The sequence below is a fragment of the Hyla sarda genome, chromosome 4 (genome assembly GCF_029499605.1).
Source record: "Hyla sarda isolate aHylSar1 chromosome 4, aHylSar1.hap1, whole genome shotgun sequence".
NCBI classification, from domain to species: domain Eukaryota; kingdom Metazoa; phylum Chordata; class Amphibia; order Anura; family Hylidae; genus Hyla; species Hyla sarda.
In genome coordinates, this window is record NC_079192.1 from 175,800,144 (window position 1) to 175,826,957 (window position 26,814).

At 41.5% G+C, this 26,814-nt stretch overlaps 1 protein-coding gene across 5 annotated transcripts in view; it reads left to right on the top strand.

Moving 5' to 3' along the window:
- Window positions 1-26,814, top strand: part of LOC130368724 (C2 calcium-dependent domain-containing protein 4C-like) — a 95,806-nt gene that overhangs the window by 65,160 nt on the left and 3,832 nt on the right. For 2 of the 5 annotated variants that reach the window (XM_056572809.1, XM_056572811.1), the window contains exon 2: window positions 9,956-10,043. The exons of 2 other annotated variants lie outside the window; for them this stretch is intronic. The gene's annotated coding sequence lies outside the window, so the exon portion shown is untranslated. Of the gene's footprint in view, window positions 1-9,955; window positions 10,044-16,995; window positions 17,057-26,814 lie in introns of those variants that run through there. One more of the 5 variants, XM_056572814.1, reaches the window with a different exon arrangement.

The following is a 26,814-nucleotide window of genomic DNA, read 5'->3' on the forward strand; positions in this document are numbered from 1 at the left end:
TTGGAGAGAGAATTTGGTTGGAATAGAAGTCGTAGGCCATGTGCGTTTACAAAGCCCCCATGCTGCCAGAAAAGTGGACCTCCCGCATGTGACCCCATTTTGGAAACTCCTCCCCTCACAGAATTTAATAAGGGGTGCAGTGAGCATTTACACCCCACTGGTGTTTGACAGATTTTTTGAACAGTGGGCTGTGAAAATGAAAAATTTTATTTTTTATTTTCACATTCCACTGTTCCAAAAATCTGTCGGACACCTGTGGAGTATAAATGCTCACTGCACCCCTTATTACCTTCTGTGAAGGGTGTAGTTTGAAAAATGTCCTTCAATTCCAGACAAATTCTCTCTTCAAAAGCGCAATGGCGCTCCTTATCTTCTTAGCCCTGTAGTGCGCCAGCAGAGCACTTTACATCCACATATGGGGTATATCATTACTCAGAAAAAATGGTGTTACAAATTTTTTTTTTTTCTCCTATTACCCCTTGTGAAAATAAAAACTTTGGGGTAACACCAGCATTTTAGTGAAAAAAAATCAGATTTTTCATTTTCCCGTCCAACTTTAACGAAAATTTGTCAAACACCTGTGGGGTGTTAAGGCTCACTATACCCCTTGTTGTTCCGTGAGGGGTGAAGTTTACAAAATGGGGTCACATGTGGGTGATTTTTTTTTTCCGTTTATATCAGAACCGCTGTAATAATCAGCCACCCCTGTGCAAATCACCAATTTAGACCTTAAATGTACATAGTGCGCTCTCACTTGTAAACCATTTTGTTGTGTGCCCGCAGATGAGTTTAGACCCACATTTGGGGTATTTCCATACTCAGGAAAAATTGTGTTACAATTCCTTTTACCTCTTGTAAAAATGAAAAGTATGGGGCAACATCAGCATATTAGTGAAAAAAATTAAAAATTTTTACACTAACATCCTGGTGTAGACCCTAACTTTACCTTTTTATATGGGGTAAAAGGAGGAATAGCCCCATAAAATTTGTAACGCAATTTCTCCCGAGTACGGAAATACCCCATATGTGGCCCTAAACTGTTGCCTTGAAATACGACAGGGATGTCTGCTATCTGCCCTTTCTGACCACTGTACAACAGTCACACCACTGGGGGAGTAAAAGAAACATATGAATATCCACCTCCCAATCCGCCATAAACTTAAGCTTCTTGTACTTGGGAGCTAAAACAACAATCCCAGAACTTAAAGGAGTACTCTGGTGCAGAGTATTCCTGCTCCGTCCTGCCCGGGCTGCAAAAAAAATGGAAATAAACCATCTCTCACCTTCCTGGGTTCCCGCGGAGTGTTACTACAGCTGATCGGTCCTCCAGTCCATCTCCTTCATACTTCTGTGTGAACAAAGCGTCACATGGCGCTCAGCCTATCGCCGGCCGCCGCGATGTTCAGCCTCGGCCCATGATAGGCTGAGCGCCATGTGACGCTTCGTTCACGGGGATGTATGAAGAGGATGGACCGGAGGACCGATCAGCTGTAGTGACGCTCCGCAGGAACCCAGGAAGGTGAGAGATGGTTTATTTTCATTTTTTTTTGCAGCCCGGGCAGGACGGAGCAGGAATACTCTGCACCAGAGTACTCCTTTAAGTGGAATAAAGGACATAAGCCTCAAAAAAGGATGAGGAGACAGTAAATCCCCTAGGGGGCCTAGGAGGCATAATAAGAGAGAATATGATGAGCTCTAACGTATTCTTTATCTGGAAGAATAGACCTAGCACTTAAGGCAGACAAGGAAAACAACTTATTCCCATGTAGAAAACCATGCAGCTTGGTGAGCTTGGCACCCACCCACCAATTAAACTTGACTGGGGTCATCCTGGAGAAAAGAGAGGGTTAGAGAGGTAAGGCAAAAGAAGGGAGGACTTGTTTTTTGTGGGACAAGTTGTACTTTTCATTGGCAACCTTTATTTTAACATATAGAAGGAGATTTATCATTCTTTTCAAATGTATGGCTTTTATATGACAATTTTTTTAAACTTAAAGCAGAAAACCCTTATATTAACCCCTTAAGGACTGAGCCCTTTTTCACCTTAAGGACTCAGCCATTTTTTGCAATTCTGACCACTGTCACTTTAAACATTAATAACTCTGGAATGCTTTTAGTTATCAATCTGATTCCGAGATTGTTTTTTCGTGACATATTCTACTTTAACTTAGTGGTAAAATTTTGTGGTAACTTGCATCCTTTCTTGGTGAAAAATCCCAAAATTTGATGAAAAATTTGAAAATTTAGCATTTTTCTAACTTTGAAGCTCTCTGCTTGTAAGGAAAATGGATATTCAAAATATTTTTTTTTATTCACATATACAATATGTCTACTTTATGTTTACATCATAAAATTGATGAGTTTTTACTTTTGGAAGACACCAGAGGGCTTCAAAGTTCCGCAGCAATTTTCCAATTTTTCACAAAATTTTGAAACTCGCTTTTTTTCAGGGACCAGTTCAGTTTTGAAGTGGATTTGAAGGGCCTTCATATTAGAAATACCCCATAAATGACCCCATTATAAAAACTGCACCCCCCAAAGTATTCAAAATGACATTCAGTCAGCGTTTTAACCCTTTAGGTGTTTCACAGGAATAGCAGCAAAGTGAAGGAGAAAATTCACAATCTTCATTTTTTACACTAGCATGTTTTTGTAGACCCAATTTTTGAATTTTTGCAAGGGGTAAAAAGGAGAAAATTTTTACTTGTATTTGAAACCCAATTTTTCTCGAGTAAGCACATACCTCATATGTCTATGTTAATTGTTCGGCGGGCGCAGTAGAGGGCTCAGAAGGGAAGGAGCGACAAAAGGTTTTTGGGGGGCATGTCACCTTTAGGAAGCCCCTATGGTGCCAGAACAGCAAACAAAAACACATGGCATACCATTTTGCAAACTAGACCCCTCGGGGAACATAACAAGGGGTAAAGTAAACCTTAATACCCCACAGGTGATTCACAACTTTTGCATACGTATAAAAAAAAAAAAAAAAGTCCCTAAAATGCTTGGTTTCCCAAAAGTTTTACATTTTTAAAAAGGGTAATAGCAGAAAATACCCCCCAAAATTTGAAGCCCAATTTCTCCCGATTCAGAAAACACCCCATATGGGGGTGAAAAGTGCTCTGCTGGTGCACTACAGGTCTCAGAAGAGAAGGAGTCACATTTGGCTTTTTTGAAGGAAATTTTGCTCTGGGGGCATGCCGCATTTAGGAAGCCCCTATGGTACCAGGACAGCAAAAAAACCCAGATGGCATACCATTTTGCAAACTAGACCCCTTGGGGAACGTAAAAAGGGGTAAAGTGAACCTTAATACCCCAAAGGGGTTTCACAACTTTTGCATATGTAAAAAAAAAAAAAAAGTTTACCTAAAATGCTTGGTTTCCCCAAAAATTTACATTTTTACAAAGGGTTAAAGCAGAAAATACCCCCCAAAATTTGAAGACCAATTTCTCCCGATTCAGAAAACACCCCATATGGGGGTGAAAAGTGCTCTGCTGGCGCACTACAGGTCTCAGAAGAGAAGGAGTCACATTTGGCTTTTTTGAAGGAAATTTTGCTCTGGGGGCATGCCGCATTTAGGAAGCCCCTATGGTGCCAGGACAGCAAAAAACCCCACATGGCATACCATTTTGGAAACTAGACCCCTTGGGGAACATAACAAGGGGTAAAGTGAACCTTAATACCCCACAGGGGTTTCACAACTTTTGCATATGTAAAAAAAAAAAAAAATTTACCTAAAATGCTTGGTTTCCCAAAAAATTTACTTTTTTACAAAGGGTTAAAGCAGAAAATACCCCCCAAAATTTTAAGCCCAATTTCTCCCGATTCAGAAAACGCCCCATATGGGGGTGAAAAGTGCTCTGCTGGCGCACTACAGGTCTCAGAAGAGAAGGAGTCACATTTGGCTTTTTGAAAGCAAATTTTGCTCTGGGGGCATGCCGCATTTAGGAAGCCCCTATGGTGCCAGAACAGCAAAAAAAAAAACACATGGCATACCATTTTGGAAACTAGACCCCTCGGGGAACGTAACAAGGGGTTAAGTGAACCTTAATACCCCACAGGTGATTCACAACTTTTGCATATGTAAAAAAAATAATTTTTTTTTTACCTAAAATGCCTCTTTTCCCAAAAATTTTACATTTTTAAAAAGGGTAAAAGCAGAAAATACCCCCCAAAATTTGTAACACAATTTCTCCCGAGTATGGCAATACCCCATATGTGGCCCTAAACTGTTGCCTTGAAATACGACAGGGCTCCAAAGTGAGAGCGCCATGCGCATTTGAGGCCTAAATTAGGGACTTGCATAGGGGTGGATATAGGGGTATTCTACGCCAGTGATTCCCAAACAGGGTGCCTCCAGCTGTTGTAAAACTCCCAGCATGCCTGGACAGTCAGTGGCTATCTGGCAATACTGGGAGTAGTTGTTTTGCAACAGCTGGAGGCTCCGTTTTGGAAACAGTGGCGTACCAGACGTTTTTCATTTTTATTGGGGAGGGGGGCTGTGTAGGGGTATGTGTATTTGTAGTGATTTTTACTTTTTATTTTATTGTGTGTTAGTGTAGTGTAGTGTTTTTAGGGTACAGTCACATGGGCGGGGGTTCACAGTAGTTTCACGCTGGCAGTTTGAGCCGCAGCTCAAACTTGCAGCCGGATACTTACTGTAATCCTCCGCCCATGTGAGTGTACCCTGTACGTTCACATTGGGGGGGGGGGGGGGAACGTCCAGCTGCAAAACTACAACTCCCAGCATGTACGGTCTATCAGTGCATGCTGGGAGTTGTAGTTTTGCAACCGCTGGAGGCTCCGTTTTGGAAACAGTGGCGTACCAGACGTTTTTCATTTTTATTGGGGAGGGGAGGGGGGTTGTATAGGGGTATGTGTATACGTAGTGTTTTTTACTTTTTATTGTGTGTTAGTGTAGTGTTTTTAGGGTACAGTTGCACGGGCGGGGGGTTCACAGTAGTTTCTCGCTGGCAGTTTGAGCTGCGACAGAAAATTTGCCGCAGCTCAAACTTGCAGCCGGATACTTGCTGTAATCCTCCGCCCATGTGAGTGTACCCTGTACGTTCACATTGGGGGGGGGGGAACATCCAGCTGTTGCAAAACTACAACTCCCAGCATGTACGGTCTATCAGTGCATGCTGGGAGTTGTAGTTTTGCAACAGCTGGAGGCACACTGGTTGTGAAACACAGTTTGGTAACAAACTCAGTGTTTTGCAACCAGTGTGCCTTCAGCTGTTGCAAAAGCTACAACCCCCAGCATGTACGGACAGCGGAAGGGCATGCTGGGTATTGTAGTTATACAACAGCTGGAGGCATACTACTTTGGCTGGGGATGCTGGGGACTGTAGTTATGCAACAGCTGGAGACACACTGGTTTGCTACATAACTCAGTGTGCCTTCAGCTGTTGCAAAACTACAACTCCCAGCAGTCACCGACAGTCAACGGGCATGCTGGGAGTTGTAGTTATGCAACCAGCAGATGCACTACTACAACTCCCAGCATGCACTTTAGCTGTTGGTGCAAGCTGGGAGTTGTAGTTACACAACAGCTGAAGGTACACTTTTCCATAGAAAAAATGTGCCTCCAGCTGTTGCAAAACTACAAGTCCCAGCATGCCCATAAGGGCATGCTGGGAGTTGTGGTGGTCTGCCTCCTGCTGTTGCATAACTACAGCTCCCAGCATGCCCTTTTTGCATGCTGGGAGCTGTTGCTAAGCAACAGCAGGAGGCTGTCACTCACCTCCAACGATCCTCGCCGCACAGGTCAGTCCCTCGTCGTCTCCGCCGCGGCCGTCGCTCCTGGGGCCCCGATCCCAAGATTGACGCCGGGGATCGGGGTCCCCAGCACCTGGGGTGCACGTCCCGCACCCGCTCACGTCCTCCGGAAGAGGGGCGGAGCGGGTTGCGGGAGTGACACCCGCAGCAGGCGCCCTGATTGGTCGGCCGGTAATCCGGCCGACGAATCAGGGCGATCGTGAGATGGCACCAGTGCCACCTCACCCCTGCAGGCTCTGGCTGTTCGGGGCCGTCGGAGACGGCCCCGAACAGCCTGTAATTCCGGGTCACCGGGTCACTGGAGACCCGATTGACCCGGAATCTGCCGCAGATCGCTGGACTGAATTGTCCAGCGATCTGCGGCCATCGCCGACATGGGGGGGGCATAATGACCCCCCTGGGTGATATGCCCCGATGCCTGCTGAACGATTTCAGCAGGCATCAGGCACCGGCTCCCCTCCGGCTAGCGGCGGGGGGCCGGGGGCCGGGATTTGACAGGACGTACTCAAACGTCCTGAGTCCTTAAGGACTCGGAAAAGGGGACGTTTGAGTACGTCCTGCGTCCTTAAGGGGTTAAAGGTGTACTCTGGTGGAAATTTTTTGTATTTTTTTTTTTTTTTAATCAACTGGTGCCAGAAAGTTAAACAGATTTGTAAATTACTTCTATTAAAAAATCTTAATCCTTCTACTACTTATTAGCTGCAGAATACTACAGAGGAAATTATTTTCTTTTTGGACCACAGTGCTCTCTGCTGACATCTCTGTCCATTTTAGGAACTGTCCAGAGCAGCATATGTTTGCTGTGGGGATTTTCTTCTACTCTGGACAGTTCTTAAAATGGTCAGAGATGTCAGCAGAGAGCACTGTGGTCATGATGTCAGCAGAGAGCTCTGTGTTCCAAAAAGAAAATAATTTCCTCTTTAGTATTCAGCAGCTAATAAATACTAGAAGGATTAAGATGTTTTAATAGATGTAATTTACAAATCTGTTTAACTTTCTGGCACCAGTTGATTTAAAAAAATAAAAAAAAAGGTTTTCCACTGGAGTACCCCTTTAATAGCTGAAGTTCTTTATCTACCCTTTATTACCAGTAGCGTTGCTAGAGAGTGCATTTTTTTTTTTGTTTAATTTTGAGCCTGCATTTTGTGACGTTGGTGGGCGGAGTCTTGCGTCGCTGCGCTGAGGCCGGAGTTTATGTTAGGAAGGAAGGAAGCACCAACAGGCACATAAACAATAGTAAAGCCACAAAAAAAAAATCACGTCTCCGGTACGTTACCCACCACAAAATGTGCATGAAGCTGTATTACTATGGATGTTTCTTTTTAATAAGGAAAAATTTCAGTGTCACATATGGGTTATTTACGTAGTCTGTAAAAATTCTTACACAATTATTTTGTGCCTTATTCTATTTTAACACTACATTGATTTTAAAATGTAGTGGGTACGCCTGCATGTACGTGTCCTAAAATAAACAAGGTGTGCAGTGTGTATTTTCAACCTTAAAATTAATAGAGTTATTAGTTATATAATAACTTTTTCTATAATTAACATTAACATTAAAGGGGTATTCTGGGCAAAAACATCTTATCCCCTATCGAAAGGATAGGGGATAAGATGTCTGATTGCGGGGGGCCCACCACTGGGACCCCCCGCGATCTCCCTGCAGCAGCCCACATTCAATGCGTAGCTGCATCTGCAATTTCGGAAACCACCGGGCTTCCAAGACGGGGACGTGACATCACGCCCCCTCCATTCATTTCAAATAGACATGAATGGAGGGGGCGTGGTGTGGCTCGGCGGTTTCCAAAACTGCAGAAGCAGCTACACATATAATGTGGGCTGCTGCAGGGAGATCGCGTTGGGTCCCAACGGCGGGCCCCCCGCGATCAGACATCTTATCCCCTATCCTTTCGATAGGGGATAAGATGTTTTTGCCCAGAATACCCCTTTAATGTATTAGCTTTATTTCATGATGCAGAACAAGAACAGTTGTTAAAGGGGTACTCCGGTGCTTACACATCTTATCCCCTATCCAAAGGATAGGGGATAAGATGCCTGATCGCGGGAGTCCCGCAGCTGGGGACACCTGGGATCATGCACGGGGCACTCCGTTTGTAATCAGTCCCCGGAGCGTGTTCGCTCCGGGTCTGATTACCGCCGACCGCAGGGCCGGCGGCGTGTGACGTCACGCCTCTGCCCCCGTGTGACGTCACGCTCCGCCCCTCAATGCAAGCCTACGGGAGGGGGCGTTATAGCTGTCATATATTATGTATATATATCATATGTTATAGCGTTATAGCTGTCATATATTATGTATATATATCATATGTTATAGCGTTATAGATTTCAGAAACCATACGGAAAAATCGCACGTGCGCAAAAAAATGTACTACGGAGCTTGATAAATTTCCTTCGTCATGTATTATGGGGCCAGAAAAATGATATATATGTAGGGCAATCATTTTTTTCAGAGTTCACAATAAGGTAAATCTGACCAATAGAAAACTTGAAAAAGAAAAGAAAAAGTATGTTCAGTGCCATGTCTTGACCCCTATAATTTTTTTTATGTTTCCACCAACTGTATTAGGGTTTATTTTTTCACATGTGCGTATTTTTGTTGCAGATCTGCTGCAGATTTGCTGCCCACTTACTTCAATGGGCAGCAGAATCTGCTCAAGCAAATCTGCAGCAGATCTTCAGCTGAAAATGCGCATGTGTGAACGCACCCTTAGGGTGCGTTTACACGTGCATATTTTTGCTGCAGATCTTCTGCAGATTTGCTTCATCAGATTTGCAGATTTGCTTCTTCATTGCGTCATCATTTTGCTGTTCATTGAAGTCAATGGACAGCAAAATCTGCAGCAGTAAATCTGCAGCAGGTCCACAGCAAAAATACGCACATGTGATCGCACCCTTTGACAGCTTTTCCCTGAAGAATTACCCTAATGGTGCATTCACACGCTATTACTAGCAGTGGGTTTCCCGCTGCGGGAATCCTGCTGCGAGATAAGCTACCATTGATTTAAATGGGTCCACAGACAGTCCGAAATAGTGTCAACTTTGCAGACTGTCTGTGGACCCATTCAAATGAATGGTAGCATAACTCGCAGCGGGTTTCCAGTAGCGGGAAATCCGCTGCTAGTTACTAGCGTGTGAACGCACCCTGAATTTAATTTCATTTATGTTTTCTTCAATCCTGACCAGTCTTTTAATCCTTTCCAATGAAATACATCCTCACAGTATGCTGCTGCCACCTCCATGCTAAATGCACATAACAAACATTATGTGAACATCCCCTAAATCTGCTGAAATGCTGCTGGTAAAAATGACAAAAATAAGGTAAATGCCCCTTTCAAGCAGTGGTCTTGTCTATGAGGAAAATGTCTGTAGTGTATTTTTCACATATTCATTTCTGCGGTCAGAGCTCAAGCATACGTTTTACGTGCTGACACTGCTAATATTATTATCTATAGCCATATTAGCAAAATATGCACTTTCTTTCCTAATGTTCTTTGAAAATCTGTATTTTTCCATTCTTTCCCTAAGCTACAAAATCAGGTCTGTTGGTTAGAAGTGCACTCAGGTCACCTTCTATGTAGATGTGGTACCAGGCTGATCAAGCACCTTCCCTTCTAACACGGTTGTTAAGGTGACCGATGAGGTTGCACTGATGAACAGATACAATTTCCTGTAAGGTGCAGTTGCAGGGAAGCACATGGAAAGTCCATACTTTCCAGAACTTCACTGCCCCCCAGTTTATTTCTTGTGCATGTGTCTGGTAAATTGTAGATAACAGCTGAATGTGCACATATTTATTGTGTATAAATGTCATGAAATGTAAACTTATGTTCCTTACATACTGATTTGTGCTTACAACATATATTTAGTTTACTTACTATATATTGGTAAATGTGCTCAGTGTATTGACTTTCATGTAAAACTAGAGCTGACACCATGCTTTCTAGAACGTTAAACCTTTCAAACAGTGCTAAATATAAAAAATAAAAATATATGGGCCATATAGTTATATTAGAGCACATTTAAAGTTTACAGGTATTGAAAAGGTTAAGAAGGGGAAGAGCTGTGGCAATGGTCCTAGCTGAGGGGTGGTGTCCAGATATGTTAATGAGCTCTCATCTTATTGGACACAGTTTTAGTCTTGCCTCTACCTATTTATAGGGGAATACAAAACCTTCCTGGTGTCTGATCTCACCTGTCGCACTAATACCTGCAACATGGCACCAACGGGATGCTGCAACTGGGACTGGTAGGTCCTTTTTTCATCATTCTTTTGGACAAAGTGCATATTTCATTGTTATTTAATCATACTTTTTGTTTTTAAATACTTTATGTTGTGCAAGTTTAAGTCTGAAATAAAATAATGTGATATGAATTCATAGCATTTGTAGTAAAGTAGTGACAGTGGCTTTAACATTTTTTCTCCACATACTACAGAGAAAACTTGACCAAAGTTATAATCTTACTTAAATTATTAACTGTAAAAGATATTTCAATCCATACTGTAATTACTTTGGAATAAGAAAATAAATCAATCAAACCTTTTATAACATCATGGGACAAAGTAGCTTGTGATGTATGGCATATTCTATAACAGAAAACCAATGAAAGATTTAAAAAAATAACTCTAAGAGGAACAAGTATATGTGTATTCAATGAAAGATTGCAGGAAAATTGTAGAAGGAATAAGAGAATTATAGCACATGTCTATGCACAGAAACTCCCTTTATTATGGGAAATTATGTTCATATGATCTTGTCACATGTGAGAAAGTCACATTAGTCATACATGTAATCTCATCTAATTTCCAGAATGAAATAGTTCTATAGATGTAGAAAATTTTAAAAACAAAGAACGCGTACAAGTGCCTCGTATAACACAAACAGATGGAGACCGACATCTCTATAGATTGCCCACTCACCTTATCTGAGGGATATGTGTGCTTATCACCTCAAATCCAAGAAAGGGGTTCTCAAATAGGAGATAGCTTCTGTGTCTGGAGCGATGCAGGAAACAGGGTCAACCTGCCCTATGGGAAATCCATGAAAGGACCCTTTAAATATAGCACTGCTGCCTCTAAAGTCAAGGATGGAATCCAAAATCCGTTTCGGTGGTCACCGGCCTCTTTATCAGATTGAGATTCTCAAAAGAGGTATCTTTGGATTCCATCCTTGATGTTAGAGGCAGCAGCGCCTGGTTCAAGGGGTCCATTTGCTCTACTACACAGATATAGGGTATGTTACACTTGTTTTCTGTTACAAGAAAATCCGACACAAAAAATGCCATGTGACTGATATTAATCACAGACCTCATTGACTTACAGTGTGGTCCATTGGGTTTTGTTGTTTTGATGGAAGAGTAGTGCTGAATGCTCTGTTAGTCAGCCCGACAAATATAGCAGAATCTTCAAAAAAAAAAAAAAAAACTCCAGTGGAAGTGTGAATAAAGGCTTAGGGAAACCCAAGTGAAATAAACAATGGTTTACTTAGAAATGTGTCGGATCTAGTGAAGAAATAATTTGGTGGTTTCAGAGCTTTTATTCTCTCTGTCAAACTAGTTTGTCCAAATTAAGCATGGTCTGAGATCACAGGCTTAACCAATGTGATTTCCTTATCTGTATCTGTGACATATTAAAAGATAATTTTGTCTGGATTTCCCATTTAATAAGTGAACGCAAAAGCATTACAATCCACATTTACTGATTTGTTTCCTCTGATTTCTTGTTTTCCCAGTTTCATCTACACCATACCTTATTTATAGCTCAGCTGCCTAGTAATTGTTTAACAGAACAAGGTCTTATGTCATCTCCTTACCATCTGGCTAGTTCAGCTTCAATTACAAAGTGCTGATTTTGGATCTCACACTACAGTACTTACTGAGCATTACAGTATATACTGACCATAATGTTGGTTATAAAGAGGGCTATATAAATATATGGTTGGTAAAGCCATGCGCAGGACTGTTTTTAATACTACTTTGAGTGAATTTTGGCTTTTGTTTGGGCGTATTACAGGGTTTTAATTTATTTACTTTATGGAATAGAGCAGACTGCAACGCTACCCCATTGGTTGCCATATAGCAAAAAAATGCATCTAATTAGTATACATGAGATGTAGATATATATGTTGTGGAAATCACATGATGTATAATTCTAATGGACACTGTGTGAAAAGTGCCTAGGAGCAGACTCCCAGTAGGGTGCAGCTAAACCACAATGTTATATACTAGAGGTCAAACAGGTGTAAAATACTGTTTAACATCCAATCATACACCTACCATTCATGAATGGGGTAACTGGTTAGTATAAGGGGACATTCACTCTACAGTATTTTTCCCTCCGAATTTCTACTGCAGATTTGCAGAATCTATGATGTGGCGTTCAAGAGGTTTTTATGTGAAATCTGTGTGAAAAACTCTCTCTGTGAACTCTTGGGTTTTACAAAAAAATTATAATTTCTACACATAATGGGTTACCTTAGATGAATGACCCCTGATTTCTGTCTGGAATTAGTGATCACGTGATACAGGGTATGCAGGATGTGGAACATGTCATTTAGTATAATTTGCACAAAGCACTAATGAGAAGTCATGACGTCTCTATGGAGTACCACTCCAGGTGCTGTGCAAACACCAGGGAATAGTAATAAACCTGTGCCTGCCCACCTTAAATATTTAACCCTTATAGCCAATTTTTCTAATATCAGTGGGATGAATTGCATAGCTAATGTCACTCTTGTAAATAGTTGTTTTATAGCTGGGAAATTATTTATTCAGCTTTTGTTACACTTTATATTGATAAAAGAAATATTCTAAAGTAAATAATGCAGTTCACTATTTACTCAACAGGATAATATATAGGCTTTTACTTACACTGATGCTGCAGATAGCAGTTTAACTCAGAGAGGGTTCCCTACAATTAATATATTGTACAAAACCTTAGCTGTAAAAAGGATTTATTCTATGCAATTTTTCTGCCTATAAATTTAGCATTCAACAAAAAGCTTGAAAATTATCATTATCAAATTACATCATTAATACTGTCTCATACTTTGGAGGAAGGTAATGCAAGAAGGAAACCCCATAGACTACAAAAGAGAAAATATACTGTAAAATAAAGCATGCATCAAGTGACAACCACAATAGTGGAAGCTTGCGAAACGCAAATAAAATACAGAATGACTGCCTTTTTGCGTATTCAAATTGGCGGTGGGTAAAAATAAAATGATAGAAAGCTCCATAAAATAATATATATGCACAGGAACAACCCAGAGGCCTGACCTAGAGCTGTCACAAGAGTTCAGTGGAAAAAGGAATAGTGGTATGAATTTTATTTTATAACATGGCCATTTGGCTCTTAGTACTGACGGAAACACAAGGTTGGAGATTTATCAAGCTGTCTTAGTCCTTGCTGTCCTTACTGTGGACATTCAGCCGATTTGATTTTAATGGGATTTTGCTGCTCTGTGCATACTGCAGAATTTCTGCAACAGAATTCTGCTGGTGGAACGGCCGTCTAATAAAAAATTGACATGTTTGATCTTTGGATGCAGAACTGTATTGCTGCCTATGAGACGGCGCACGTATGTGCGATCCTACCACCGATGAATTATGCAGCACCCACAGCATCTCCACCATGAATATTTTCAGGCAGAGATTGAGCAGTGTGGATGAGGCCTTATAGTAAAATTCTCTCGTGCCCAGGGCCGGCCCAAGACATTGTGCTACCTGGGTCCAAGAGTGAAATGCTGCCCCCCCTCCAAAAAAAAAAGGAGAAAAAAAGCACAGCCAACAAAAACATCCCCACATCTATTATTTTAAATTCACGCATTTATTTTTTATTTTTATATATAACTGTTGAAATGGCACAGGGGGATCACAGTGGGGATTAAAATGGTACAGGGGGAATCAAGGGGGGGGGGGGGGTTGCATAGGGGGAAAAAATCGTCCCTAAAAAAGTGCAGCATGGGACCATGGCCCCACCACGACCCATGGTAGGGCCAGCTCTGCTTGTGCCTATAGAAATTAATCAGAGTTCAGTTTTCATTTCTCATATTGGTCTGGTAAAATAAAAGCTGAGCTGTGATTGGTTGTTATGGGCAACAAAGACAATGTTCCGATACGACAGCTTTATAAATCTCCCCTGAGATCTTTGTCCTTCCTCCAGCCATTCATCTACCTATCTATTTCCTATTGAGTTCAGACGACTAGAGGTCAATTGTGATGCTAATCTGCTTTTTGGATTGGATTGATTGCATTTTGGCCTTGGTGCCGTAGCTGAGAAATGTGTGTACCGCTGAATCTGTTAAATAACATCTCACCATTTCAAACAAATATTAATCCCTTAAAGGGGTACTCCACCCCTAGACATCTTATTCCCTATCCAAAGGATAGGGGATAAGATGTCAGATCGCCGCGGTCCCGCTGCTGGGGAGCCCCGGGATCCCCGCTGCGGCACTGCGCTATCATTACAGCATAGAGCGAGTTTGCTCTGTGCATAATGATGGGCAATACAGGGGCCTGAGCATCGTTACGTCACGGCTCCGCCCCTCATGACGTCACGTCCTGCCCCTTTCAATACAAGTCTATGAGAGGGGGCGTGGCGGTCGTCACGCCCCCTGCCATAGACTTGCATTAAGGGGACGGGCCGTGATGTCACGAGGGGCGAAGCCATGACGTCACGCTGCTCCGTCCCCTGTATCGCCCGTCATTGCGCACAGAGCGAACTCGCTCTGTGCTGTAATGATAGTGGGGTGCCGCAGCGGGGATCCCGGGGCTCCCCAGCAGCGGGACCGTGGCGATCTGACATCTTATCCCCTATCCTTTGGATAGGGGATAAGATGTTAAGGGGAGGAGTACCCCTTTAAGGACTGGGCCATTTTTTTTTTTTTGCACTTTAATTTTTCGTCCTCACCTTCTAAAAATCATAACACTTTCAATTTTCCACCTACAGACCCATATGAGGGCTTGTTTTTTTTTTTTGGCCACCAATTTTACTTTGTAATACCATCAATCATTTCACCACAAAATCTACGGCAAAGCCAGAATAAAAATATTTGTGGGGCAAAATTGAAAAAAAACGACATTTTGTAGCTTTTTGGGGCTTCAGATTCTACACAGTGCATCTTTCAGTTAAAAGAATACTTTATATTCATTATGTAGGTCCATACAATTAAATTGATACCCAACTTATATAAGTTTGATTTTGTTTTACTTCTGTTAAAAATTTCAATTTTTTTTTAGTATGTTTAAAAATGTCCTCTTCCGACTTCTATAACATTTTTTATTTTTCCGTAAACGGGGGATGAGGGAGGGCTCATTTTTTGCTCCAGTTAAACTAACATTATATTTTTATAGTTCGGACATTTATTTATTTTTTATTATGGGAAAAGAGGGGTGATTTTAACTTGTATTAGGGAAGGGGTTGATTCACATTTATTAACTTTTTTCTAACTTTTTCTTTACACCTTCTTATAGTTCCCGTAGGGGACTGTAACATACAATCTTCTGATTGCATACACTGTTTAATGCTATGCCATAGCATAGCATTGATCATTGTTATCTGTGCTCAAGTGCTCCAGCATGCAGAGCCTGGCTGGAGCATCCTAGCAACGATCGGATAGCGAGGAGGCAGGTAAGGGCCCTCCTGCCATTCTCTAAGCTGATTGGGACACCCCGGCTTTACCGCGGTGGTCCCGATCAGTTCCGCTGAGCTGCCGGGACTGATTTTTCTCAAATTTTAGATGCCACGATCAACTTCAATCAAGGCGTCTAAGGAATTAATGCCAGGCATCACCATGATCGGTGATGTCCGGTATTAGCCACGAGTCCCGGTGGCTGATAGCCGTCGGGACCACCCCGCTATGACATGGGGTCAGCTAGGTTTCCACTTGTTTTTTTTCTCTGGCAGTTTTTGGAATACTGCCACTGCAGTTTTTGAGCCAAAGCCAGAAGTGTATTCAAAAGGAATAGGACAAATAAAGGAAGGACTTACACTTCTCCTCCCTTACGGATCCACTTCTGACTTTGGCTCAAAAACTGCAGTGGCTGTTTTCCAAAAACTGCCAGAAAAAAAAAAAAACAAGTGGAAACTTAGCCTTAAGGTGTTAAATAAACTGCAATTTATATTTGTAACGCGAAAACATTCTAAATGGGAGACACTCAAAATAAATATAGTCCCTCGAAGGGAGGAGACAGTAAGGAAATGTATCTGAAAATGTCCACCTGTCTAGATATTTCTGTGACCGTGCAAGTGATGGAAGAGAATTGTATGATGTCATATACAAATATCACTGTACGAATATCAAGGTAGTCCTTACTACAGCATAGAGTATGTTCACATGTGTGTTGAAGTCAACAGGTAGCAAAATCAGATGCAATATATCTGCAGTAAAATATGAATGTGCGATTGTACCCTTATAGTACATTGCCCAAGATATAGCCTCATCAAGCCTGGGTGCAAATATCCATATTCTAGGCTTTGCTGCCATTGTCAAGGTTCCCTTTTATCAAGATTCTGTTGCCAGTAACAGACAAAATAAAGTATATTTTGTATAGTAAAAAGGAACTGAAAACATGCCCAGCCTATTGTATGTCTGTGACATCTGTTACAAAACTGATCAATATGCATCAGTCATGTGAAAACAGCACAAATGACGACAGCATGAAAAGACTCTTACTATGCTGGTTTACTCAGAGATCTGTAATAAAGAGTGATACGTATGGTGCACAATTATAGCCTTGAGAGTACATAACACAAATTAGTTAACATGAAAAGACACACTAAGTTTTATCTATATACTACAGATGTTTTAAAAAGTACTTGTCACCAAAAAAACTGTTCTTAACTAACTCAGGCTGTTTCCTAACTATTCCTAACACCCCTCCAGGCCTTAAATTTTTAGAGCTTTGAAAAGCTGTGTATCTTATCATTCTTTAAATAGGCACTGTCAGATATGAAAACCTTTGATATGTTGTAAAGCATGTAAAACCAATAGGTTTTGCAATTGCTTTCATTAGAAAATTTTCAGTATTTCATAGTGAAAAAGCCAGTCAAAGAACTGCCCCTTCTGCCTCCTGGAATACATTCAGTGCTTCTGTGAACACTGCTTCGTCCTGGACTCCGGGACGTTTTGGAGGGGGGAGGGGCTGTACACACTGCAGAGACACATGTGAAGGGGAGGGGGAGGGGCAGGAAGACTGCTGCCGTCTCTCACACAGCAGACATCAATGAGAGAGGCAGAAACATGCATTGCAGACGAAAAAGTAAGTGTCCAAGCATGTGTGTGTGGGTATATATGTATGTGTGTATATCAGTGTGTCTATCTAATGTGTATGTGTAAGAATATATGAAGCCTGTGTGTGTGTGTGTGAGATAAAGGGGGACTACCTCCAGCTGTTTCAAAACTACAGCTCCCAGCATGCCCACACATCATTTGGCTGTGCAGGCATGCTGGGAGTTTTAGTTTTGCAACAGCTGGAGGCACCCTGGTTGGGAAGCACTGGACTGAGGAGAGGGAGGGGGAGTGGCTATCACAGTGAGTACCTGCCCCCCCCCCCCCCCCCCCCCCCGCTTCTGGGGGATAAAATTAAGGTATTTATGAAATAAAGCTAATTCTGAGAGAAATGTAGGTCACAGACACATACAAAGTACATGTACATGATCAGGATGAGATACTGAGCAACATATAACAGTTTTGTTTTTTTAGTGATCTGACGGGTATGCTTTAATTTCCCAGCAGGAGAAAGTGGGCGTTTCTCAGCAGGCATGACATCACTGAAGCCTGCTGGGGGACCACTTCTGTCCTCACATCGTTGCAGTGCTGTGATGAATAGAAGACCTCAGGCTCTGTGAATGTTTCAGTCTTTGTAGCTTTCAGTGAGGCTCTGTGGAGCTTTCAGTCTGAGCAGCTTTCTGTGAGAAACTGTGAAGCTTTCACTTTCTGTTCAGCTGTCAATCAAGCTCAGTGCAGAGAAACACTTCCTGAGTTTGGTCTCCTGCCAGGCAACTCTATGTATTAATTGTGACAAGGAACAGAACAGAGCCACCTAGTGGCCATTTTTTCTATTACATTTTAAACATATTTCTGTTGATAATTATAAAAGCAAGTAAATGGAAAAGTGTCTGCTAATTACACAAGGAACACTATATTACAAGTTTTATTTGGTGACAAATACTCTTTGAGTGATTTCCACTGGTGACTGGCTGGGGTGCAGATACAGTTGAAACCAGAAGTTTACATACACTATATAAAAAGACACATATGCATGTTTTTCTCACTATCTAACATGAAATCAGAATAAACCTTTCCTGTTTTAGGTCAATTAGGATTACCAAAATAATTTGGTATTTGCCAGAATAATGAGAGAGAACTTTTTAAGGCATTTTTATTTCTTTCTGCAAAGTCATTAGTTTACATACACTAGGATTACTATGCCTTTAAACAATTTGGGACAGCCCATATGATGATTTCATGTCTTTGGCAACACCTGAGTTAATTAGACATACCTGTGTATGTATATATTTTTTAAACTGTAATGTTTATTAAAGGTTTTTTCAAGAACAAAAATCAGAAAACAGAAAATGCAGTAGTATGACAATACATGGGCCATAGCCCAAGACAATCAGGAAAGTACAATGAAAGCACTGGGGTCGAAACCCAAGAACATTCCTCCAATACCACAATATCGCGTACCTAGGACCACTGCAGTAGCCAATAAATAGCTCAAACAAGTGTGATACCATGCAGCATCAGTTTTGAACGGAAAACAGACAAAGACCACAAACAAAGGAGGGGTAACGAACAGTAGACACACAAAAACAAACACACAACAGCCACAGAAGACGGGGTGAGAAGGGGAAGAAAGAAAGAAGAAGAGATAGAGAGAAAGGAAGGAAAAAGAGGGAATCAAGGCGGCTGCCTATCAGTAAAGCGATCCCATGGCTCCCAGACCGAAAGAAACAATGGAATTATTGAGGGAGGCTGTCAGGAATACCAGGGAACGGATCTCTCTAATGCAGGCCAATAAGACCGATTCAGAGGGAGGGAGAGTATTCTTCCAATATTTATATTCCAATAAGAAAATTGTGGACTTGCACAAGTCTGTAACATCCTTGGATGCAATTTCTATATACCTGCAGGTGCCTCGTTCATCTGTACAAACAATTATACGCAAGTACAAACAAGTTGGCAATGTCCAGCTATCATATCGCTCAGGAAGGAGACAGGGTCTGTGTCTCAGAGATGATGCTTTGGGCCGACATGTGCATATCAACTGAAGAAAAAAAGCAAAAGACCTTGTGAAGATGTTGGCAAAAGCTTGTAAGATTGAAGAAGCAAAGGGGTGAGCATGGCGGGAGGAAGTAGCAGATAACTCATCCTCCTGGTTTTGAGGCCCCGTGTTTGGCCATGTTGCACTAAGGCCTAGTGCTATTGCTGATGACTGCTAACACTGATATTGGATGCCTGATGCCGGGTACCTGATGCTGGAGTTCTGACCGGTGTTGCCTGGCCTGCCTTCATGTGGAGAGGCCAGGTGGCGTCCTCGTTCCGTGGGCTTCATGCTGTGTCCGGTGTCGTTGCTGGGGGCGCGGGTCCTGTGCGGCTCTGGACTGGGACCAGCAAGGCCGAGTGTGGAGCGGCCTGGTGTGCGGAGGCTCTGGAGCGGAGATCACACAGGGTTTATGTGCTGCCACACGTGACCCCCCGACAGACGCTGACGCTAGAGGGCAAAGGCGCAGCGGGGAGCGTGGAGGCGCAGCGTGGAGACGCATCATGGAGGAGCAGGCCGTACCAGAGGCCCGAAGCCGCGGTAGAGAGCCCGGAGTGGAAGCCAGGAGAGCGTGCGAAGGCAGAGGTGGAGGCCGCCGAGCGGGATAACGGCTGTCAACTGCTCAAGTGTCGGAAGAGACCACGCCAGTGGATACTGAGCAATAAGGAGCCATAACAGATTGATGAGACCGCTCCAACCCTAACTCTCCTATTTGTATGATGGCAGTTATCAGTTGCATATATAGATTACCAATATTAAGCTGCTTTTGATACACTTCTTTGTCTGATGGTGGAGGAGTAGAACCAGAGGGTTCAGGAAATCTAAGTTTGAAGTTGTGAGACTCTTTTGTATTGTAGTGCTAATTCAGAGACTGGAAATTGACCTCTCTAATATATTAATATGAGTTGCAAGACTTTCTAATACACTGGGAGGAATAGTGGTAATGCACAAACATGGATAATGCATGATTTATGAGACATCATAATCTTGTTTTTCTGTGTACAAAGGACATTGCAAGCTCTGGGTGGACATTGTATAATCTAATATACGATCTCTTTGGCATTGCAAATTCTAGTGACCTACAACGGGGACAATAAGGAGTGTATAGATGCAAAATTGTAGTGGTTAATGAGATTGTAATACCCTAGCATCTATAGTAGTACTGTATTAGTTTGTTATAGTCTCTGGAAGGAGAATAGCATCAAACGAGTAAATATGGGTCCTAGGGACAGAAAATCGACCAGCCCGGTTAAAGACAAAAATACAGCAAAGATGGAAAAATATTTTGCTTCCCCAGGGGCAATGACCAAAAACCGTGGGCAAATGAAAAACAATACAACAGAGGATGCAATAATGGAGGGGGATTGGGAAGCAGCTAAAGAACCTTTAAAGACCACCTTGGAGACCATTTTGGGAGCAATAAATAAGTGTAATTCCTCCATAGACTCCCTGGCGAACCAGGTAGGAGCTATAGGGGGAGATATAACTATAATTAAAGATGATTTGAAAAATATCAAAGAGAGGTGTTCTGAAATGGAAGAAAGGATCTCCTCAGTAGAGGATGAAATGCAACTTGTGAAAGACCAGGTAGCAAAAATGATAAGTGAAAATAAAGCTCTGAAAGAAAAAACATCAGATTTAGAAGACCGCTCAAGAAGGAGCAACTTGAGAATTATAGGACTTCCAGAGGGAGTTTAGGGCAATGATTTTAGCAAGTTTCTTGCAAAAATGGATGCTATCCCTATGTGGAGAGCAAAAACCTTCGCCATTTTTCCATATAGAACTGGCACATAGGGTACCCAGCCAGCCTCTCCCGGCTGGAAGTCATCCAAGGGCAATTATTGTAAAGTTGTTAAATGCCAGAGATAGGGATATTTTTTTTACAGATAATTAGAGCAAAAAAGGATATAATGTATGAAAATAGACCAATAATGGTTTTTCTGGATTATGCACCGGAACACAGAGGAAAAGAGCTGCATACAAAGAGGTTAAAAAAAGATTACACCAAAATGTGGTAAAATTTTCAATATTATCTCCAGCGAAATTGCGCATCAGGTACAATGAGCAGAATGTTTTCTTCAGTGACGCAAAAGAAGGATCCGAATGGATTGGTAAACAGGGCCTTAAAAATATACTGGTAGAATAGAGACAGGCCGACAACCAGGAATCATGCAAGGCAAGAGGCTTGCCAATTTTGGGGCAGGTCATAAGGGTGGCGGGAGGGATAAGGGTACCCCCTTTCTTTTACTTTTTTTTCCCCTTCTCTCTTACCTTTTTTCTACCTTCCTCTCAATCCCTCACCCCTTTCTCCTTTCTTTTTCGCATCAAAAGATCACTTCCCCAGTAAAAGATAATTAAAGAAACTCAGATGGGTATACGGTTGTTGACTTGAAATATCAGATTATTGGGAAATATGGTAAAGAAGATAGCAATTATGGAGGTTATAAAAAAATCACCTACCAGGGGTTATATGGTTATTGGAGACACATTTAACAAATGAAACAACACGTGTATTAAAAAAGTATTGGTGGTCTCACTGTTATCACTCATGTTTTACATCACATGCTAGAGGAGTGTCAGTACTGATACATAAAAAGATAAAATGGGAATTATTTGGTAAATGTATAGATAAATATGGAACATATGGAAACTTAGAAGGATTAATATGTATAATGGTGTTTGTGTATATACCACTCCCTTATTCACACAGGGTTTTGGAAGAAATATTTGAGTATTGTGGAAGGAAAAATAAATGCCCAATATTTATACAGGGTGACATGAACTGTGTAATGGAAGAAAAATTAGGCTTAGAATTAATCACATTAAATATTATTTAAATATTGTCAAGAAGTAGGATTGGTAGATTGGTGGAGAATGAAAAATCAGGAGAAGAAAATCTATTCCTGTTGAAACAAAATGTGTCAAATCCTATCTAGGATAGATCTATGTCTTGCGAATAAAGAAGGATGCTTAAAAATAGAGAGTCTACGGTATTTGACTCACTGTATATCAGACCACACACCATTAGAAATTATGGTTAACACCCAAACAATGGTAACAAATAGGAGGAAAAAAATAAATCCATATTGGTTGGAATTGATAGATCTAAAAAGGAGTACCACCTTGAAGAGTTTTTCCGATTTAATTGGGATACAGCATCAGATCAGATGGTCTGTGACACAGCGAAGTAATTCTTAAGGGGAGAAGTAATGTGGGCTATATCAAAGAAAAGAAAGGAATTTAAGAAACGAGAAATGGATTTAACATCGGAGGTGAGGGAGGCGGAAGATAATCATACTATAGACCCATTTAATATTGAAAAGCAGGAAGTATGATTAAACAAGATAATTTGAATAGATATCTAAGAGAAAAAAGCAAAAATAAGTTAAAATTTCTGGGACAACAAAAGATACTGGAATCCGGTAAACCAAATAGGAGATTGATGAATATAATACAAAACCAACAAAATAAATCTTATATTGCAGAAATAAGAAGTGGAACAGGGAGGATATGTAAAGACCCCAATGAGATCAGGGAAGATTTTGCACAATATTACAAAAAACTATATACATCAGAAATAAAACACTCAAAAGAAGATATAATAAAATATCTGGGGGATTTGGATTTACCCAGGTTGACAGAACAACAAAAAAAGGGACTGGGTGAACCAATAACGCTGGGCGAACTAGAAATGACACTAGATAGGATAAAGGGAAACATGTCTCCTGAGTCGGGTCCGCGCTGCTCCAGGCCTCCGTCGGGCGTCCCCAGCGTCGTTGCTATGCACGGCGCGGCGCTCTGACGTCATGCGCCGCGCCGTTCAGCGCATAGCAATGATGCCGGGGACGCACGACGGAGGCCTGGAGCAGCGCGGACCCGACTCAGGTAATTATGCCACCGGGGATGGGGGAGGCAACGGGGCAGCGGCGCCGGCAATGGGTGCCGCTGCCCCTTCTCTCCCCCTGGCTGTCGGCGCCGCTTCTCTCTCCCTGGCTATCGGCGCCGGCACCGATAGTCAGGGGGACAGAACGGGCATCGGCGCCGATAACCAGGGGGTGAAAAGGGCCGACAGCAGCGCTCTAGACCCCAGGAAAGGCAGGGGGAGAGAAGCGGGCAGCGACGGCCTCTCTCCCCCTGCCTTTCCTGGGGGTGTATCGGCGTATAACACGCACACAGACTTTAGGCTAAAAATTTTAGCCTAAAAAGTGCGTGTTATACGCCGATAAATACGGTAGTTCTCTAAAAGCAGGAATTCTCCCCAAATCGATGAGAGAAGCAGAAATAATTTTACTTCTGAAGCCTGATAAGGATAAAACAGAGTTGGAGGCATATCGGCCGATATCACTGTTAAACACGGATGTAAAGATATTGGCCGGAGTTCTGGCAAAACGTTTGCAAAGTATAATCGGGGATCTGGTACATGAAGATCAATGTGGATTCATTCCAAACAGGATAACTAAGCATAGCATCAACAGAATGCAGGCCAATATTCAACATATAGAGGATAGTGAGGGGACCCACTCCATCCTGTCACTAGATGCAAGCAAAGCGTTTGACAGGGTGGAGTGGGAATTTTTATGGGGAGTACTTGATAGATGTGGGTTTCAGAAGGAATACATAGATCTTGTTAAATTGCTATATGCGAGGGTAGAAGCAAGAGTAAATATTGACAGTAACACATCAGAAAGTTTCGAGTTTACACGAGGTACGAGACAGGGATGTCCCCTCTCCCCCCTGTTATTTGCATTGGCAGTGGAACCACTTGAAGTGAGAGTTAGAACAGACCAACAAATTGATGGTTTTGTTACAGGGGGTAGAGGGGATAAAACAGCCCTATATGCCGACGATATATTGTTCTTCTTAGAAGACCCAGAAAAAGCCTTGAATAGAGTGATGAAGGTGACCGGAGAATATGGAACATATGCGAGCTTAGTTATAAACTGGACAAAATCTGTATTATTACCTATTGGAAAAGGGGAAATAGGACAAGTGAAGGACCTAAGGGTCTTGGAGAGAGGAGAGATATTTACTTACCTGGGTATTCAAATATCAGGGGTAATAAAAGATTACCACAAAATAAATACCAGCCCTCTCATTAAAAAGATGGGATCAGAGTGTGGAATGAGATGAATCTATCAAGGACAGAGAGGAATGTTATGATTAAATCTATAGTATTGCGAGAAAGGGGTTTTCAACAAAATATTAGCTATGTTTAATGCCCTAATATCGGAGAGGAAAAGAACACGAATAAAAATAGACTATCTGTGTCAGGAGAGAGAAAAGGGTGGTTTAAACTTCCCAGATATACAAGGATATTATTTAGCAAGCCAAATGGATTTTTTGGGTGAATGGAGAAGATTTGGGTTATTTAAGAATATAATAGAAAATACCAAAGGAAATTATGAAAATATATTTCAGGTACTTGAGTCAGGACAATTAAGGGAAGGGGAATGGAAAAAAAATATAATAATTAGAGGAATTAGTAAAACATGGAAAAAATTTAAAAAGGGAATAAAAGTAGAAGGAATGTTAGAAACAGCACCAATTTGGTACAATTTAAATCTGAAGGAAACGGCTAAAATGGGAATAAATAATCTGTATAGGAGTGGTTGTAAAAGGATTACAGATGTTTGGGATAATGGTAGGACAAGGAAGTGGAATGAGGTGAGGGAGGAGTTAAAGTTGGGAAAAGGTGAATAGTTAGAATTTGAGAGCTTAAGGACATCCCTCACCAGATCAGTCAGAGATGGAAATATTAAGATAATAAAAGAAATGGAAATAATTAATAAAATAGAAGAGGGGAAGATTGGGAAAAGAGTGATGGCAAAATATATATCAAGAAATAAGGAAAAATAGAAAGAGTAATAGGAAACATAAATGCTTCCAACAATGGGAGCAGGAAATAGGGGGGACCAATAAATGTAATTGGATAAATGTATTTAGAAATATAAAAAAAATCTCTCCAAGTTTAGATCACCAATTGATATAATGGAATATAATATATAGAATTTACTGCACACCAACATTTTTATATAAGATCAGGAAAAGGGAGAGTAGCAAATGCCCGAGATGTAATGAGGAAAATGCAGGGTTTATACATATAATATGGGACTTTGAGAAGATCCAGAAATATTGGGAAAAAAATAATTAAAGAGATAGAGAAAAGAATAAAAAGGAAAATAGAAAATGATATAATCCTTATAATCTCTGGAGATGATAGCAGAGTGAATCGAACGGGAAAGGAAAAGAGAAGACTTCTGGTGATGCTTTTTTATGCTAGATTATTGATAATTAGGAGATGGTTATCCCCAAATGTTCCAGGGCTAGAGGAGTGGAGGGAGATGTCGGGAGAAGCTCTAGAAAGCATAAACTAGAAAATGAAACGGATACAAACTGTATTTTTTATTTTTTTTTGCTTCTTTGTTGTTGTTGTTGCTGTAAGGGGGGTGGGAATTAGGGGGACAACCAAAGAAAAATAAAACAGATTAATAGACTTAATAAAAATAAATAATAATAAAGGTTGATATTACTGTGAGAAAAATGTGTGATTCTGGGGCAGGATGGATGTCCCCCTGACTCCTACCCGCCAGTATAATATAAATGTAGAGGGGGAAGGGGAAGGACCGGGGATTAATTGATGTATAATAAAAAAATAAAAATAAACAAAAAATGGTAAGATTGTGTCATTATCTGCAGTAAAATAAGTACTGTATCAACATGGGCTGAAAGACCACTCTGCTAGGAAGAAGCCATTACTCCAAAAGAAACATATAAAAGCCAGGTTAATGTTTGCAAATGCACACAGGAACAAAGACCTACATTTTTGGAAACATGTCCTGTGGTCTGACAAAACTACAATTGAACTATCTGGCCATAATGACCATCGTTACGTTTGGAGGAAAAAGGGAGAAGCTTGGAAGCTTAAGAACACCATAACAACTTTGAAACAAGGGGGTGGCAGCCTTATGTTGTGGGGATGTTTTTTCTGCAGGAGGGACTGGTGCACTTCACAAAATAGATGGCATCATGAGAAAAAAGATTATGTGGTAATACTGAAGCAACAGCTCAAGACATCAGCCAGGAAGTTAAAGCTTGGGCGGAAAGGGGTCTTCCAAATGGACAATGACCCGAAGCATACTGCCAAACTGGTTATAAAGTGGCTTAAATGGGCACTGTCAGATATAAAAACTTTTGATATGTTGTAAAGCATGCAAAACCAATAGGTTTTGCAATTGCTTTCATAAAAAAAATTCAGTATTTCATACTGAAAAAGCCAGTCAAAAAACTGCCTCGCTGCCTCCTGGAATACATACCAGCCTGGCTGTGTCCACTCGTCATCACCTACGTCATGGACTCACTTCATGGTTGACAGATCTGCAGATCTAAAGCTGCTGTGATCAGCTCCCTCACTGTCTGTGTTTACTTCACAGTCTCCTTGTGTGAGGAGAAGGGGGAGTGGTGGGCGTACGCTGCTGCCTGTGAGCAGATGATGAAAGAAGCTGGTGACTGAAGATGAGGACTGAATGGAGGATTTTTGGTTTAAAAAGTAAGTGTCCCTGCATGTATATATGTGTGTGTGGATATATATGTATGTTTGTAAATCTGTGTTGTCTAGGTAATGTGCATGTGTATGAATAAATGGAGTCAATGTGTGTGCGTGTGTGTGTGTGTATCTAATACAGGGGTACTACAATCCTATGCCTCCAGCCAAATGATGTGTGGGCATGCTGGGAGTTGCAGTTTTGCAACAG